This window comes from Rousettus aegyptiacus, unplaced genomic scaffold (genome assembly GCF_014176215.1).
Source record: "Rousettus aegyptiacus isolate mRouAeg1 unplaced genomic scaffold, mRouAeg1.p scaffold_m13_p_2, whole genome shotgun sequence".
Classification (NCBI taxonomy): Eukaryota; Metazoa; Chordata; class Mammalia; order Chiroptera; family Pteropodidae; genus Rousettus; species Rousettus aegyptiacus.
The window spans coordinates 64913367-64919366 of record NW_023416295.1 but is presented as its reverse complement, the minus strand read 5'-3'; the positions used below and the strand labels follow the sequence as shown (position 1 = coordinate 64919366).

The following is a 6000-nucleotide window of genomic DNA, read 5'->3' as shown; positions in this document are numbered from 1 at the left end:
CCCATGCACATGGTCATCCTGGAATGAGAGTAGTTACAACAGAGTTCTCTTTAACTGTCTCTTTCCCTAACTCTGATAGTCTGTCTGCTTTTGTTAGTGTCTCACTAATGCTACACATTAATGAGTTACAACATCCCCAAATATCAATAATATATCTGTAGACTTAAAGCCAGCACATACGAATAGGTGCAACATAACTTAAGATCACCTGTTTATATAGATGACACACTGTACATCATATGCAAGGAATGGGAATAAGCAGTTCTGGATCACAGCCAATCTAATTTGTTGTCATATTATTGCCTCTATCCATATCCAGTGTGACAAAACAAGAATGGGGAACTTCTCACCTTTCTGAGAGAAGATGATCCCCTAGTTAACCCAGGCAATATTAGGCCAAGCCAGGCCCTCCTTTCTCCAGCAGCCATTTTCTTCTTAGAGCTTCCCTGGCAAAAGGTGAGCTTTTCTCTGTCCTTTCTTCACAGAACTTTGTCTAAAGTTCTTTAGAATTTTAAAAGGTCTAAAGTTGAATTTTAAGAGTTCTCACTTCTTTCCACCCATCTCTATTGCCTACTGTTCCTCCACTCTAATCTGCCCAAGAAAAGTGAAGGAAAAGATCTGGATCTGTTGCTTAATTAAATCTTCAGGTACCTATGTATATGGTTAAAGAAGGCTAAGTTTGATTTGATTTTCTTGGGGATTTGGGGGTGGGGGTTATTTATAACACTTATACAATAGTCACCTCCTATTGTTTACTGAAGTGTCGTATAATATTTCACTCACATGCAAACTTAGTAAGTTGCTATGTTGTATCACTTCTATTTTCAAAAATGTCTGGTGTCCTATAGAAGAAGCTTCAAACTATTCATGAATTCATTCATAACCTTTTCTATTTGACCACAGTTTGCCTGTCTTGCCTCATCTTTGATTTTCTCCCTGTGCTCCACTTATACTGGGCCAACAACTTGCTACTTTCTTCAAGCATATCAATTATTTCACATGTCCATGCTTTCGTTATCAGAGATGTTTACCCAAGTGATTGCAGCAATGTCCTAATAATGATGTGAAATGTCAGGGCCCCAATCCACTGCATTCCTGTTGAATGAGAATTTTCATATGTGATAATTTTTTAAAAACTCCTCAGTTGATTATTAAGTTACCTAATAACCATTGCTATTCCCTTTTCTTTCCCTGCAACATCCCCCATATCCCTTGCTTTCACTTTACCTGACAGACTCTTGCTCAACAAAAGCCAAAACAAAAAACAAAAGAAGAAAACAACCAGAGAGAGAGAGACCCTAAAATATTTTCTTCTCTGAGAAGTTTTTCTCAATTCTGCCTTCATTCTTAATAGAGTGGATATATATGTTATTCTTGGCTAATAAATATCAGAACCATCCTTCTGTGCTTTGGGGAGGAGAGGGCGGGAAGGGGTAGGTGTCCCCATGTCTCCAACCTTTTGAATTAGAGAGAGTTCCTACCTTAGAGGTCAAAATGTCAACTGCTTACTTCCCTAGCTTCCCTCACTCATTGAGCATGAGTTCATAAACAGGACTGCTAATCAAGCATACACACCACAGTCTTTGAAGGAAAAACTAGATATGAAGAAGAGACCACAGCCTGCATTTCTGGAAAAGGTAGTAGTAGCAGCAACAGCTACTTCCAGTTTCCAAATATAACAGAAAAGTTATTCTAGTGGCAGCTTCCAACTTGCAGCTTCCAAGTAGGAGTATTGTATACTGCAGCTACTTTTTTTGGTTGGTAGCCTCCAAAGCTGATTCTATAGCTTCCTATCTTTTAATACATTTATTTTCTTTTAAAATTAAACTGACTGGTTTCTGTTACTGATAACTAAGATACAGGGACACCTAATGGAATAATCACCTTTCTGTAGCCCTCATAGCACTTCATTTACAGGCCAATATAGCAATAAATCATGCTGTCTTATAGTTAATTGCCAGTAGAATATGGGTTAACTCTGTCGAGAGGGAATGAAAGAACATTCTAGGCAGGAAGCAGTGTCACTGGAAGGAACATAGAGAATACCAGGGACCAATTGGATAGTGTATCTAGATGATAAAGTGAACTAATTGGTGAAATGTGTCGTTAGATAGAAAGTTGTTAGAGGAATTAACTGGATCATACTAGCTCTACATGGCCGTGTGAAGACATTTTTATTTAATCTTAAATTTAAGAGCAATGTAAAGCTGCTGAGGTTTTTTAATTTGCGGATGTTATGATCAGATTTGTATTTTGAAAAACTATGACTCTTTCTGTGGCCTGAAGAATAAATTGGAGGTCCAGAAATGCTAGTGATTTTTACTTAGATGTGAGAGCTTCACTCATAGAATTAAGAGGTTCAGTACTGTCCCATGCTGATTACTGTCTCCTGACCATGTCCTCCTACTAATCCCAAATTTTTCCTTTTGGAACAATCCAGAGTGAATACTTCCCTTCTCCCATCAGATATCACTTTAACCTTTAAAGCTAACTAGGATGCAGAACGGGCCAGGGCAATATTTTTTTTCATATTTCTTGCTGTTATTAATAGCTATTACTAATAAAATACTTAAATTTTGATGCTCATTTAATTTCATATAGATGTATAACTTGGATTGGATTCTTTTGATATCCAGATATTAAAGCAATTCTGGTTTGGTTTAGTTTGGTTTGGTTTGGTTTAAAGAGTTAGAGTAGTTTTCATCTTATTCTTTTAAAAATAAAAATGAAAATAAAAACAAAAAAGGATATACCACATTAAAACATATGCTGATAATGTATCTTTATATTATATTATTTTTATATTATATATACACATATATAATATGTCTTTATTTCAAGAGCTATTCGAAACCAAAATTAAGTTTTAATCTACTATTTCTATTTTCAGTAGGTCTGAGAGTGAAATAATGATCACAGATTTGCCAGATTACAGATGGCCAGCCAAATAATTAGAGCTGCTACTGATTTTAATATGTATGACCTTCTAAATTTTAGCAAATTTCCCCAAATCATTTCAAAAGGCATTCAGTAGTAAATGAAACAAACAATTTGGTTTTTCATTAATTAATATAGTCAAAGACCTTGACGTTTCTGAAGAACAAGTTTACCCTACCAGAAAATCTTTCCAAGGATGCTTTAAAAAGCAATATCCCAAACAAAGGCAAGGCATTTGGAGGCTAATATATGCAAAGTTGGTGGGGAGAAGTCTGTTAAGGCCACCCGACAGGGCAGCCTGCTTACCATAACAGCTCAGCAGGGACAAGGAGAGAAATCTGAGGTTACAGGCAGAGACAAAGACTGTTCCAAGTTCTGGACTATTATTTTTTATGGGTGATTTTGTTTGCTATTGTTGACCCTATTTATCCACATCACTTCTTTGTTATTTTAAGTAACAAACAAAGAGAAATAGAGAATTTTATTGAGAAAAATTAAAATATATATTCCTTGTCCAAAGCACATTTAAGGAAATATTAGGTTGAACACATGAAGTTATCATTTTTATAGGTCAGAAATGAATGAATATGGGCAATTTCATTCAGTTCAATCTAATAAAATGTATTAGTGCACTGTAACATACCATAATATACAGCATGTCCTTGAGTTTGTTTATTCCAAGTGGATTTGGACGTGAGGGGTTTTTCATTTTTTGTTATCAATAATTAATTATAAACATTTACTTTTTGTAAATAAATATATCTTATTAGGTGGCAGAAACACTTGATGTGGACATTTGATAAAGAGAGTATCAAACTCAAAAAGAGATTTTTTAATAGTAAGGAAGAGGCAATAGGGTACAAATGTACTGATGAACTGACCCAGACTAAAATGTTTTTAATGCCCTCATCAATTTCTTGGTTGATATTCTAGGAGTTAGGCATTTTTCAGAGCCATCACAAAGTTAGAGAATATAGACTCACTCTGTAGAGCTCACTAATTCTCTTAAAATCTCAGGAAAGATGAGGGTCAATATACATAATAAAAAATAATAATAGTAATTATAGCAGGTAACATTTAGTATTTACTGTGCCAGGCACTACTGTGAATACTTTACATATATTAACTAATTTAATCCTCACAGCAATCTGCTGATGTAGGTAGAATTATCATTATCCTCACGTTAGATGAGAAAATAGAGATGAGAACAGCTAAATAATTTTTACAAAGTCACACAAGGAAATGCTAGAGCCAAAATTTAAACCCAAGCATTCTGCCACCAGAGTTGATACTTAACCAACAATAAACTCCCTCTCGATAGAAAGGTGGTCTGGTATCACTGAATCAATTATGATACACTGCAAGTGTGGCAGAATTAGTTGAAATACTAAGTTCTTTCATGGAGCTTGTCAAGCTTCCTTCCATTCTAATATCTACCGTTCTGGATCACTGCAGTAGTTCTCTAGCTAGGATACGGATTTCTAATCTTCTCATTCTAGGCCAGCCAGCATCCTGCTGCTAGATTAATATAAGTAAATCATCACTTTTATCCCCTTACTACCTTGCTCAAATCCCTTTCACAACTCTACATTTTCACTACCAGTAAAGGATAAAAACGATCACCCACCAGGATCCATTAGCATAGCTGAAAGCACCTCATCACAAGCTCAACATTTCTTTGATGATGTCTCTTGTTTTATCTTAAAATTCACACAAATTTTACCTCCCACTTCATAGTGTGTCTGTTTTAATATAAAAATAATGTTTAAAATTAAATATCACTTAAACTACTTAATTCTTTAAATTCTCAAATAAAATTAATGTCAGAAAGATGCTTCATGTTTATCCTGGGATTTCTAGTCTCATGAGATATACATACGCTTGTTTGAAGAGCACAGGTGTACAGAATAGATCTTAGGTACCTTTTCTGCATATTTAACACTCTCAGTTACCTGACCCCATTCCAACCTTTCTATATTATAACTTGATGCATTCCTGAATAAATTCACTGCCCATCCACAATTAAAAAACATACCCACCATGTACCAGGCGCTGCCTCCTAAACGTGTCCTGTAATGTATACCATCTATATAATCTTGGCTTTTGTCCTTTCTGCCTGCTTGGAATACCTTTTTCTCTTTACTTCTATTAAAGTGCTAATCCTTCAAGACCTAATTCGAACACTAGTTTTTCCTGACTACCTCTGTCACAATTCTGAAATCCGATAACACATACTCAATGTTTATTATATTATATGTTATATTTTTTAAATTTGTATGACTAGGTGATACACATAAATTTTTTAAGAGTTAAACATACAGAGAAGCAGAAAAAGGACATGTCAGGCAGTAGGCATGGTGTATACAAAGGCCCATGAATATGAAGTAGCGCTGGGCATTCCAGTAAATGCTAGGTTATTTAGAATAGCTGGAATGTAGCAGAGTATATACTGGGAATGTGAGAGAAGTAGGAACCAAATTGTGAAGAAATATATAATTCATGCTAAGAAATGTATATTTTACCTAACCCAACCTCCACTATAATTAATGGGGAACCATCAAAGAAACAAGCAAAGAGAAATAGAGAATTTTATTGAGAAAAATTAAAATATATATTCCTTGTCCAAAGTACATTTAAGGAAATATTAGGTTGAACACATGTAAATTCTCTAGTTTTTCATATTCTTTATTTTCTTAGATATTTTTGTTTTATATACATGCAAAATTATCATAGTTTTATGCAGTCTTTTTTTTTACCTACTATCCTTTCTATACTCAACGTATATATACACATATATAGAAAGAAATTTTGTTCATTGCTTTAAAAAATGGGAACACACACACAGACACTCGCACCCTTCATTTCTCACTCTACAATAATTTGTGGAGATAGCTCTGATTTATTTTTTTAATGACTACAGTATTTTGTGTGGTATGGTTATACCAAAATTTATTCAGCTATTCCAGTAATTATGGATATTCATAACTCGTTTCCAGTTTCTTGATATTTTTAAGGTATTACTCTAAGTCAAACTTTATGTTTATTTTGCTAAATTCCATTGTA

General features: G+C 34.4%; 1 protein-coding gene across 5 annotated transcripts in view; it reads left to right on the top strand.

The window, feature by feature from the left end:
- The first annotated feature begins 332 nt into the window (after window positions 1-332).
- The window catches only part of MBD5 (methyl-CpG binding domain protein 5), a 143009-nt gene continuing 137341 nt past the window's right edge, over window positions 333-6000 (top strand). For 2 of the 5 annotated variants that reach the window (XM_016151139.2, XM_036236251.1), the window contains exon 1: window positions 333-456. The gene's annotated coding sequence lies outside the window, so the exon portion shown is untranslated. The remainder of the gene's footprint in view (window positions 457-6000) is intronic. The other 3 variants (XM_016151143.2, XM_016151140.2, XM_016151144.2) reach the window with 2 other exon arrangements.